The sequence below is a fragment of the Puntigrus tetrazona genome, chromosome 5 (genome assembly GCF_018831695.1).
Source record: "Puntigrus tetrazona isolate hp1 chromosome 5, ASM1883169v1, whole genome shotgun sequence".
NCBI classification, from domain to species: Eukaryota; Metazoa; Chordata; class Actinopteri; order Cypriniformes; family Cyprinidae; genus Puntigrus; species Puntigrus tetrazona.
Window position 1 is genome coordinate 27,032,604 of NC_056703.1, and position 14,064 is coordinate 27,046,667.

Genomic DNA, 14,064 nt, shown 5'->3' on the forward strand with positions numbered 1-14,064 from the left:
TTTTCTGCTGAACACAAAATGAGATGTTTAGTAGAAATGTCCAAGTTGCTTACACATAGACAGCAAATATGATACATATCTACGATAGGATCATAGATTCCAAGCTCAGAAATGTTAATTATTCCACACAATGAAAGTATTTCTTGACAACAGAAAAATCTTTTTATATATTAAATAGTGCTGCTCAAAAGTTGGGGATCAGAAATTAACTTCATTCAGCAATTTTGCATTAAATCAAAAAGTAATAGAAGACAAATATATAATGTGGTTTCCACAAAAATATAAAGCAACACAACTGTTTTAAACACACAGAAATGTTTTGAAAATTTTGAATCAGAATTATTTTTACGTTTTTACACTTTCATCGCAATAATAAATTATTTAAAACCAATAAAATAAACACATATTAAAATATAATATTTCACAATATTATTTTTAGTTTTATTATTATTATTTTTACATCACAAATGCAGCCTTGGTGAAGTTCTTTCTATATAGTTCTTTCAAAAATGCAGAAACATGTTTCCAAAACCAATCTTTTGAACAGGAGTGTACACACACACAAAAATGGACAAATAAAGAACGGCATACCGTGTGTGTGTGTGTGTGTGTGTGTGTGAGCGTAGGTTAAGGAGCATAGTTAGTCGCGTGTGATTAAAAGCCCAATGTTCAGTCGTAGAAGCATAATCGCTTCTATTAAATATTAAAGTCTTCATAGAGCCATGCAGTGTTTACGCTCAGTTCAGGCAAGGTTCAGCACAAAACAAAAACCAGACATCTAGAGGGACCACATATAGTTTCAACAGACACAAAAAAAATCTGGGTTTTGCTCGACAAACGATTTCACTTCATGGAAGTTTTAAATTGTAATTGAATTCTATTTTTTGTCTTTAGCTGGCAAACATATTGTAAGAGTTTGAAAATGATTATACTGTTGTTGTTTATATCATTATGCACATTGAGCGTGTTTATATCAGAAGACAACCTCTCATGTTAACACAACCACTCTCTCACACACACGCAAGCAATTTTGATGGCAAGACTCCATTCGCTCTCATTAGTGCCAATAGTTAGTATTTATGAACATGCGTTCATTAAAAACCTTTTACTCCAACTCTGACAACTGACAATGAGCCGCAATGTTTCGCTGAACACGCTTGCTTCTCTATCTCTCTCTTTTTAATGCATCGATATCTCATGCTGTTGCCATGCCGATTATGAAACACCATGACAACAAGGTCAATATAGTCAGCAAAGCGGTACACAGCGAACACACAACAGGGGCAACATTCATCAATTTAACATTTTATAACAAACAGGACAACACATCACATGAACATCAATTATGGAGGACACAAACACAATCACATGACTATGTCGAGGGACTCTAAAATCCAGCAAAATAGCACAAGTAGGACTATGTGCGAAGGCAAGCAAGAAAATCCTAACATGCAGATCTTTAAGTGCTGAAACAAACGTACAAAAAATATTTTGGATGAACATTCCCTCCATATTTCCCAATTTACGCGTCCAACAACATGCGTGTTAATATTTGTTTCTTTTTCTCTCGCTCTCTAGACAATAAGCAGCAGCACTTCTGACAGCACTTTATAGACAAAACAAATGACTGAAGACTCCCCGAAGGGCGTTCCTGCTCTTAGAAACTGAGGAACAGAACAGAACAGAAGACAGAACAGCTCGGACTTTTTAAAACAAACTTCAGCAAATACACTCACAGAAAGAGCAGCCAAGAGGACTGAACTCTACCACGAGGCCAGATGAGAAGCTTAATACATCCATCAGATGAAATTGACTCGTAGTTTAGTACTTCTGCTGCTCTCTAGAGCTGAACTGTCTCATACAAGACCAATTTCTCGCTTTCAATTTTAACATGAGTCTTTGATTCTGTTCCAATTTCTAAGGCAGCTCTGGAAATGACTCCCTAAATTGGCAAAAGACACTAGCAGAAATGTTCAAAACCTGAGTGATAAGAGAGGAGAGGTCTGTCTTTCATCACTGGAGCAGTGAAGATGAAAACAGAAAAATTAGGTATACTATTAAACGAATAGCCTCCTGATAAGATGATGTTTACCAGAAAAAAAACAAAAACAAATCATGTTGTTAGGTTTTGCATTGCATGGTATATATTTTGTGCTATCAACGTGATTATTTTGGCCGGGAAAAGAGAAAAACCGGGGAGGATATGACAAATTTAATCCAGGCATGAGGAACCACCCTTTAACAAAACGATCACAGGAGCTGAAGCATGTTTTGACTAGAGAGCACAAGCCTTGGAAAATATTTACTAATTACAAAAAAATGAGCTTTAGATTAGCTGACTGTAAAACCGTACATACACGTTCTGCTCAAATGAGAACACTTGTATATACCCAGGAAACTATGTAATGGTTAGAGTCATTGCCATTAATTGTCCACTATCAAGCTAATGGAAGAGGATCATTGTTTTCCACTTTATATCAAAATGACTAGATGTAATGGAGCCAATGTACACAGTGTGCTTGAGACAATTATAAAGCAAAAACCTTAATTTATTAAAATGAGTATGAAATGTTTGTGCGCAGTTTTGCAGCCAGAATCAATCAAATTTAATCTTGCATACATTTTATTAAAACTATATTCTCAGATGAGGTATATTTTTATTTAGGTGAAGGCTTTTAGTTCTGTTAGAAAAAATGTAATGTGAAGTCAATTTGCTTTTATAACAACTTTTGTATAATCATTTAGCTTTCATTTTTTCGAATGGCATACAAATTAACCATGGAAACTTACAAAACTATTGCAATACAAGTTCAGCCGGACTAAGAATAGCATGATGTTGCCTAACTTGCCACAAAAACCCTTAGGGCAGATGAGGCTCACCATATGCGAAGATGGGATCTGACAGTCACCACAGCCAATTTGTGCCAAAGCTCACACTGGAAAGTGATGCAAGGTTTTGAACTCTGTGTGCATTTGGTTCAGAAGACACCAGAAAGGCAATCTGTCTTTTATATCTTATGTTTCACTAAAATGGCAAACCTGGGGCAGAAAATAACTAGGGCCGACTAATGTAATAATTCAAGTTAAAAATGTGAACAACAACAACAATAATAAAAAGATAAAATTTTAAATTACAAATCAAAACAATTTAAGAGAGCAAAGTTACAGGTCCACAGGTCCAAAAAACGTTTTTAATATAAAGAATGAAATATTACATAACAGAACTGTATAAAGTAATACAACAAGGAAGTGCATCTTTAATTTTTAAAACTGTAGAAATACATGAAAAAAAATTGGGATGGTTAAAGACAAAGGAAGTCAGAGATGATGAGAAACTAAAAAGGTAAGGAAGTGAGGAGTTGAAAAATGACATGAAATAGAGATGATAAGGTTTCATTAAATTCTCTGTTCTTATCACCTAAGACTGTCGCTTGTGGCTCTGAAATGTCATGCTTGACTTGGCTCAACTAAAGACCCAGGCTGACAGAAATTCCTGGACAAGCAGTTATTTATTCCTGCTCGCTCTCGCTGGGGAGGATGGAGGAGAACTGAGGTATTATTAGCAACATTCATCCACAGTATTGATCCTGAAGCTTGGGTCCTACAGCTGAAGACATGCAAAAAAGGCTTTAGATCTACTTCAAGTGGGCATGTTGAAAAAATAAATAAAAAAAAATAAAAGTGATTTACTCACCCTCAAGGCATCCTAGGTGTATATGCCTATGACTTCCTTCTTTCAGATGAATCAAATAAAAAGGTATATAAAAAAAAATTGTCCTGCCTTTTTCAAGCGTTATCATTTTGACTGTTCCAGCAAATGAAGTAGGATGTATGCATTTGTCAATAATCACGCAACGCCGAGGTCCTACGTCATCTACGAGTTCCCCCCATCCCCCCGGAACCATGTGAGACACGTTTTTTTTTATGGATGTGCGCACTTTATTTAAAGCGTTTTGGACTGTTGTCACCCACTGCAATAATACAGCTTAGAAGAGCCAGGACAATTTTTAACAACTCTGATTGGATTCGTCTGAAAGAAGAAAGTAATATATACCAAGGATGCCTCGAGGGTGGGTAGATCACAGGCTAACTACTATCCCCGAAAAATTATGTTTTTAAACAGGTTTCCACAAACACTCCAGCCCCCAAATACATGCCATTGGTTGAGGCGCTATTGCTGTGCCACGTTATTTGTGATGTTCATAAACAGCAAGTGTTTATACTTTTCATTGTTTAATTGCAGATCTATATGGCATTTTAAACTGGGAAAGAAAAGGATTTTAACACTGAAAAATACACACTTAAAGCTTTAACAAGGGCAAATAATATCAACACACTGGGGAGATAAAACACTGAGTGAGAGTGAAATAAAGGGCAACAGGATTCGCCTCATTAGCTGTTCCTGTTCTTTTTTCATAATTGACCTCATCCATCTATCTCTTCAACACTTGTTCCCACTCACAAATCATTATATTACACCTAGACATGGTGTTCCCATATAATGAAGAAAAGGATGCTTCAAAATAGCTGCACTAAGAGACTAAAGACAAAGTCCTCGACAGGCGGACATCCATTTATTTATCCACATGACCCAATTCAAAACTAGACAACAGGGACAAGCGATAGGAGTAGAGGACTTTTGAAGTGTTCACAGTAAATCTGCCATAATGTCTGTTTTTGTTTGTATTTTGCCTCAGATCAAATAGCTGTATTGTCATGCCAGCTCTGTCCTTTCAAACAGATTGACTTTGCTGTATTTATGACGACCATAGATCGCATCTAAGTTCATCACCAGTTAAATGACCCTCACCAACGACCCTTTGCTGACGTACAATGAAATAAAAACTTGTGTGATTTATGTTAAGTGTTTACAACAACAACAACCAATCAGCATGTATCGAGGGAACCAGTGACAGATCGTGAGCTGGTGATTCGGCCAGCAGTAATGGACTCATGAATCATGGGCTCAGACTATCAGTGGTACTGCTATGTGTTGCTATATGCTGCGTTAGTTCTCAAAAAGATAACCAGAACAAATATCACACTTAAAAGAAATAAGACTGTATATTTAGACCCTAATCTACTTTTAGAACCTTTTTAAGATTTAACTTGACATTATTTACACAGATACCACCTGAAATTTTATTTTCATTACTATAATGTAAAAATAGTAATAAAGCAACTGTAAATAATAATGATAAAAATTAAATAAAAATTGACCCACACCCAAGTTTTTCAAAAAAAAAAAAAAATTTGATATACAAATAACAAACTGTGTATGATGATGAAATATTTCAAAATGCTTTTTCATAAGTTTAAACACCATATACATTTTTTATCAAATTAAATCTATGACAGTAATAATATAATAATAATAATAACCATAATGGCGATAAGTTATAAAATGTTTAAAAGCAAGGTCTGGAATTTAAAGACAAGTAAAAGCCACAATGTAAAAAATCTTAACGGTCCTTAGCTTAAACAGGCTTAAATGTTTAAATTATCATGAAAATCCAACAAAACATAAATTACTATTTGTGAGCCTGGACTACAAGAAGTGTCCAGTCTAAAATGTTTTCAAAACTGGCATTTATAAATCTAAAACTAAACCTCAAAACTAAATAAATAGGACCTTTGACAGGATAGGACCATTTTTAGCAGAGATACTACTATTCAAAATGTGAAAAAGAATCTAAACATTGAGAAAAATCGCCTTTAAAGTTGTCCAATTATGTCCTTAGGAATTCATATTATTAATCAAAAAGTTTTGAAATATTTACAGTAAATATCTAGTAAAGGAAAATGATCTTTACTTAATATCCTTTTTAAAATCGATAATTTTGACCCATACAATGTATTTTGGCAGTTTCTACAAACGTGACCCTGGAGCACAAAACCAGTCACAAGTAGCTCTGGTACGTTTATGCAAAATAACTTCAAGAAATACAACCAATTTAGGTACTGCAGTGGCATATTCATACAAATGCTAATTAGTTACATGATCAATAATTAGCCAACGGTTGATTGGCTATAGACTTGACTACTTAAATGCTATGCGTAATAATCAAAAATAATATTTAATCATTCACTGATAACAGAAACTCATTAAACTTTCGCTCAAGTGAGGTCATTTTGTCTTTGGACAGACTAAATTAAAGGTCCAAAAATATTCAGCCGCAGTCTCTGAGGTATTAAGCATTACAGGACCTTGACTGAGCTGTACTGCAGTTTTGAGGTGAGCTCACTGTTCAGAAAGACAGAAAAAAGTGAAAGCTGTGGGAGGAGACAAGCTGTCTCTCTGTCCATCACATCAGGCTCATATTACACATAAAAACGCAACAAATGCAGGGATTCATTAGGGAGAGAGAGGCTTTCCCCAAACAGTTAGATAGACAGGCTGCAAAAAGTCAAGATGAACCCTGGAACAGAGAGGCTATGAGTAATCCAACCCCTTTTGACACATAAAGAGGTCTCAGAGTCTCTGAGCCAGAAGACTGAATTCTTCTTAGCACTTGTTCAATTGATTGTTTCAGAAAGCTGCCAATATACCCCCAGACACTCCTGTGAGACAGAAGAGACTCCAAGGTTTCTTAGACACAGCACTCGGAATAAATCAAATCAAATCAAATCTAAAGCAGCAGTATGACTTAAATTCATGGCTCAACGTCAAGAATGACCCCATGGCCAGTGTGAGAAAGTTGGGGGCAGCTGAGCTTACGGACCATGTGTCCTATTAGGCCTAAATGATTGTCTGATTCATTTTTATACCTTCTTTTTGCAATCTGCGATCATTTATAATAAGGAGCGAACCAGCAGAAAAGAATCTGTCCTGCAAACTACGAATGAACGTACAGACCTGCCGGATCAACAAGAGCAATTGCAGGGAAATAAGCATTTCTAGGTGTTTTTGGAAAAATATAAGTCTATTATAACTGCCCCAAACATCTGAAAGTGTGTTTGCAAGCTGGGTCCTACCTTAACAGCTGAAGTGACCCCATCCTCAGTGGTGCTCTGCCCATTCTGAAAGAGAAGCAGAAAGAGATTCATGAATATATGTATATGCTGCACTATCGTTTGGACACAACTACTTACTCTTTACTTCTTTGCATGATTAAGAACGGTCATCAAATAGTAGGTACAATAGTACAGTACAGTAACCAGAAAACTTCATGAAGTGCCACGTGGGAAGCGTTTAAAACAGGTTTAACTTTGTTAAACTCCATTTACTTGTATGCAAAATATATATAATTGCAATCGTTAATCTTCAAAATAGTGTACATAAAGTTCAGGCATGTTTACATCTGAATCCTCAGGCTTATTATCGTGAGAACTGCCACAGCTTGTGTGTGCATTTATGCATGCATGCATGCATGTACTTGAAGGCTCACAGCTGTGGTGTCAAAATTATAAAGCGCATTATGCCTAGATGACATAATCAACAGCTTCAGGGGCATTTAAACAGGCTTTGCTTCTAATATGCTCAGATACCCCCTTTCTTTTTGCGATTCTTCAAATGAACTGACCCATCGGTAAACCCCGCCCCCTTAGTTACTGTTGCTCCATCGGACAAACACTGTTTTATACTGACAGCTGCGGTGTGAAAACCTTGTTTCACTATGTTTTTGCACAATTTTGGACACAGAAGGCCAGCAGAGCTATTCAGAAAAGATTAAAAAATAAATACGGTGGTTAACTCGAAGCAAGGGTTTTGCAAGTGGAGAGGTCTCATAAGGTCGGTCATCATGATCGCAGAAGGCAACATTCCAGATCAACAATGTTCACGTATCGCAGGATATGATTCAATTAAATGTACATTTAACCTGTTTAATATGAAGAGACGGTGGACACCAGAGACCCTCAAATCTGTTGTTTGTTTTAAACATTAAAGTCTCTAGTTTCAGCGTTTGGCTTGAGCAGATGAAAATCGTAACTTAATGAGTGTGTGACAAGCAATAAACTAACGTTTGTGTCTTCATTTGAATTGAGGTTGAATGCTTAGGGACATTTTGCTCTGTTTTGTTCAGATACAGGAAATTGAATAAAATAAATAATGCATCCTATCCTCTCAGGATACCTGGAATCAGTGTCACAAGCACCCCAGACACAGATTTCACTGCACAGCACTAATAAGACATTTACATTTATATATTGTTTATACTGTATTTCTTCTAGGTTAGTACTGAATTAGGGTTTAAATATGTTTACTTAAATTAACTGTACACTTTCAATCTAGAACTGCATTTTTTAACTTTTCACAGATTTACCTAAAAGAGACTTTAATTAGAGTGTAAAAAGCCTTGAAGAGAGCTAAAAATAAAATGCATTAACTGTATCTGATGTCTGCGTCTGCCTCTGGGAATTGTATCTGATAATGGGCGGCTAACATCAAGTAACTTAAAGACTCTTTAGGTGAGAGCAAACCATAACCACCCAGAAACAAAACACATGTAAAATACATGTAAATTCTAAAAAAAGAAAAAACATGAAGACAGCACTTCCTCGTGATATTTCCTGTTCATAGGCATTTTTCTGTGACAGACAGTTTATCAGAACTTGACATAAGGAAAAAAAAAAAATCAGCAATCGTTCTATCAATATCTTCCTCATAAACAACTAAACATGTAAAGACAAAGAGAGAATGTTTGTACAGTTTATTCGTTTTTTTGAATTGCCAACATGTAGAATTTCTGCAGTTCAAACTGGGCATTTTCTCATGACCCGGCAGAAAAACACAAGAATCGCTTCCTGCACGGGCTATTGCTTTCAATTTCATTCAACACAGAACCTTGAGCGAGAAGAGAAGGAAATGAAAGAAGCAAAAATAAAAAGAATAAGAGGAGAGAAGAAAACACTTCTGGCTGTTCATAGAAAAAAAAGAAAAGAAAGTAAAACAGGCAAAGATCAAGGATTCCGAAGGATGCGAAGTTCATTAATGCTGACTTTAGATCGATTCACTCAAGTGTTCTGGAAGTTGAAATTGCTCATTGAAAACTCGTCTTAGAAAAGCTCCGGTTTGCCGTCAATGTCACTTTTGACAACAATAAGCACAAGAGGTCTGGTAAAGAAGTTTCCTTGGTAACTGGAAAGACCAGACATTGTCTCCAAATTGTGAAGTGAGACTTCTGGCCATCCACAAACATTTATAGCAACATAAATACACCATACAAACTGGGATGCACAAACCCAACAATCGATAGAAAAAACAAAAGATACAATAAATAAACAACTTTGCTGCATAAGACCTCAATATATCATTTGAAGTCATAAGTATTAATTCTGTATTGCCTGTATGTTTTCATGACTCATGAAATATATCAACTTATCATACAACTTCTAACAAGGTTTTCTCATTAAAAATAGCTTACTTTTTTTTTTTTTTACTTTGCGAACAATGCCATAAGTTAGGAGCAAGAAAAAATGTCATTTTTACATTGTTTTTACAACACTAGCGGCACAGACATTAGACACTTCACACGCGCTTTAATATATAAGCTGAATTATGCAAAAGTTGATATGCAGTTACATAAATCATTAATATACTGTCAAAGTGAGCTGTGAACATCAGCTTTCTGTGATGAAACCGATAAGGAGATATAAGCCGTGCTTAATTAACACTGCACTCATTTAATGCATACAACACTAATGAATCCGGGTTATTGAAATTATTATACAAGATGTACAACACGATAGACTGTGTTTTGTAGGGTCTCTAAAAGAATGAAACAGATTTACCACCAGCATTTTGTGAAAGGTCAGAGATATGTACAAAATAAAAACACACATAAAATAGCATGTGTGTGTCTAAAGAACGTGTGTGCTTTCAGGAGGTTAAAAAGACAAACAGAATATAAGTGAAACTTAAGCACAACTTCTGGCTTTCTAGGAAGACAAACCCAAACTATTCTTAACATAATAAAGAAAACACACACATACTAAGATTAAGAAGCTGAAACGTAAATAAAATGCATGAACAAACTAAAGTAAAAACACAAAACAGAACAGATTATGTTATTATGTTAACACGTAAACCCCAAAACGTAACAGATTATGGCTACTGGTCGCACNTTTTATAATGTGACCCTGTTACAGAAATAGCATGCAAGTAATTGGGACCAAAGTGTTCCTGAGAGAGGTGAGAGGATGTTTGAATGTGAGAGAGGCAAAAAAAGAGGTGTGAAAGGAATTAAAAGGCTTGTATTTAAGTGACTTGGCCATTAATGAAACAAGCACAGGAGAATTAGACAGGGCTGCTACAAAACAACATAAGTGCAAATAATAAAACAAGTAGCAAAACATCTTTCAAAAGTAAAGAGAAAGAATTCCCTTTCAATTCCCTGGGAAAGGATAAGAAAGAAGCAGCTAGTCAAATCAGACAGATGCTAACATGGACATTTTATGTGACATGTTCATCTTCATAAAGCATGAAAAATACACTATAAATTCCCTTACAAGGCTAAATCTGGTTTGTGGTTTGAATTAATGGCTTTTATGAAGCATGAAACCATCAAATTTCAAGAGGCTGTTAGATATGCCAATTTCTCTATTCACACCATAATGACTATCGATTGATTTTAAAGACATTTTTCCTTCGACCTTTGTATGATAAACTATTTTGGTGCCGAATTGGATCACCATTTGATGTCCAATGAAAATCCGATTCCTTAAGTAAAACTCATTGAGAATTTAAGAATTTAACCGTCTTTTTCTCTTTTTTCTCTCAATAAGAAATTGCCTTTAATTAGATACAGGGGATTTATAAAAATAATAAAAAAAAAAAAAAAAACCTTAAAAGAAACTTTCTGTATTTCCTGGATTTCTTTCTATGATGTAATGCCAGTCCAGTCAACCATCAACTCAGCTGCTCCCTTTTAACCTCATATGGACTATAGGTGAGGATAAGAAACTCTTTTTTTTTTCCAAGCCCTGAAGAAACCAATATCAAAAGTCAAAGCTGTCCCTACGTGTGACTCACTTCCTCATAGGGCCAACAAAATGACAGATACAGCGGGAGAAGGGTTTCTAGATGCTTCTGAAGTCCCGAACAGGTCACACTGTTCCTTAGAGCGGTAGGAACATGCAACTAGGCCATTACATAATCTCACCTTTAACCTACAGATCAGGTGATGCTGCTGAGTGGGACACATCAGAAGTGATATCAGAAGAGAGAAAAGGAGCAGTGTAGAACACCGTAATTAAATTAAAAAGGAAAGAAATGTATAAAGGAAGTAAATAGTGGTGGATAAAAATATCGGAACACTAGTGTTTTCACTAGCGAAATATGGTCAGTTATTTCTATCGTTTGGTGTAGTGCGTCAGTAGAAACTATTATTCTGACAACAGCCGGAACAAACTGAGACTAAATCCGGAAGATCTGCGGTAACATCTCCAAGATGCCCTACATGCAAAGCTACATGAAAAACCTGAAAAAGTGCACCTAGGGCAAAAGCTGCTTTAAATATAAAGAATGGTCACATTTCATTCAGTTAATAGAAGTTAACTGAAGAAGAAAATCTATTTGGCATTATTTTTGACAGTAGCTTCATTTTACATCATTTTTACACAAGTGCCTAAAACCTTTAACAGTACTTTAGCTTTGCATGTAGGTCTCTTGAAGCTTCTTAGACGCCGCCACAGTTCTTCTGCATTTAGTCGGAGTTTGTTCTGTTTCTTCGTGTCGTTCCACACAGACCGGATGATGAGCTCAGATCTCCGTGTGGAGCACTGGATGTCGTCAGACTCCTTGTGCGAACAAAATCCTCAAAACGAGTGTTTTGAAAATGTAAACTGATATTTCCTACTGACACACTACAGCAAAAGATAGAAATAACTGGCTTAAAACCATTTATTAGCTGGTAATGTTCCAATCATTTTTTCCACCACTGTATAAGAAATGTATTGAATGTATGAATGAAGGATTAATGAAAGGAAATAAATATTTTAATTAAAAAAAAACAAAAAAAAAACAGTATGAGTCAGAAATGTCAGCATGCTGATGATTCAGGCATTTGACATGCACACAAAACATTTGTGTCTATTTCAATGTCAAACCTGACAAGCGTGTAAGGCTGCATGGTAAGCAGTTATACAAGACTGAACGACTATGTGACACATCAAAGATGATGGTCTGACACAATATGTGAGCCCTGGTTAAAAGAAAGGAGGCAGACAGCAGGAGTAATGTGAAAGAAAAGGTTGTGACGACATGACAAGGAAAGGAAGACAAAAGGAATCACAGATTAATCGAATGATTAAAACTGTGATGAATTAAAGATAAATGTTTAATACTTTCAAAGAGTGAGACTGACTGGTATTCACAGGTGGCAGGGATTTAAAAAGAGATGACAGGATGAAATTCGGCTTCTAGTCCGGATCACATCATCTCCATATTCTCGGCCATCATGAACTGCTACGCCTTCTCATGTTTCAAACCGCTGCACGCACTGACAGCTGAGACCGGAAACACACAGTTTAAAAATCTCATATTCCCGAGGAACATACGCTGGAAGCACGTGGCATTGCATGTGTGGCATTAACAGAGGAAACGCAAGAGCAAAAAAGCAAGTGTAAGAAATCGGACTGAATCTAATTTGTATTCTTTTAATAATTCTGTTAGAACTCATTAAGGAAACTGAAAGCATCTAGAGCAGAGAACATCTGATCAATGCACACGAATCCACCAACACTAATGCTTGAATTCTGGCTCCATCTCAGTTCAGAGCTCACAGCTTGGCTCGTAGGACACAGTCAAACTGGTTCTTTCAAGTGAAACATAACCCCTCCCTGTGGAACAGACCGGGCCTCATACGCCATGATATACCGTCAACACACTTCCAGCAAATCTGGGAAGCTCCGGGTTCACAGGAATAAATTTCTGGTGATGGAGCGAGAACAGAACTTGTGACTCCTAGAGCACACAGAACGCCTGTCGTTTAAATAGAAGCATACAGCCTCAAATGCTCTCCTTTGTTCTCCAGCATCTTATCTCCAAAGGGTTGGAAGTCCTTGTCGAACAAGCTCCAGGTTCCATGTAACTACAGGCTTTTGAAATAATGATACCAATCATCTTTGTGCAGTATGTATGATTACAAACACGACCCCAGAGAGCATGGCAGCCAACAAAAAGGTGAACAGCAGGATCTCTGACTAAAACAAAAAAAGAATTAACTCACACATCTGCAGCAAAAGGCTTGGGTAACTTTTTAAAAGCAATAAGTGTTATAGTTACCAATCAGGTAACCAGTCACTATAAGGAACCGCGATACTTCGGCAACGGTTTTCCAGGCATCTTGTTAAATTGCACACAATGGGCCTCATTCATGAAACAAGAGCAGAACTAATTTTTGTGTAAATCATTCATAAAGCTGTTCTGACATAAATCTTCGAATTCATTAGTGTTCTTTTTTTCAAAATGTTAGTTGGTACAAAAGTGTTTGCCATGTGTAAATGTGTGTTCTTTTTGGCAAACTGATGACACTGGATTTTGATGCGCTGCCATCAGAAAATATTATGATGATCTGTTTTTTTGGAAAAATTGTTTAGCTAATGATATAACGCAGTGCTAGTCACTGTCACTTTTTACCCAGCCGTCCAATCGATGTAGGAGGGCTGGGACAAATACTACACCGACCAATCTCCAATCTGGTTTCCGCATTTTTATTTTGAGTAATATTTTTCGAAACAACATTCTAGTTCTACGTTACTGCTGTGGGTGTTCCAAATCATAGCAACTAAAGCATCTCAGCTGGAAAACCTCTGTGCCACCAAAGCGTTTTCAAGCACCACTAGCTGGCATTTTTCAGCCTGCCAAAAAATGCTTTGATGGACACTTTAATTGAATATTTATTGTTAGGTATATGGCTATATTGTAATTTTTGCATTCATGCAATATACTGGAGCCAAGCTTTAGAAAGTAGACAAGAATATTCCACTGCGTTCCTGGACACGCAGTTCCCATAGCGGTAATTCATAGGTGGAGATTATGCAAATTGTGAATGACTGTGCATGAGAACCCTATTTACGAATGAATGGAATTCATCAAAGTACATTTCAAATATCAAATCCGAT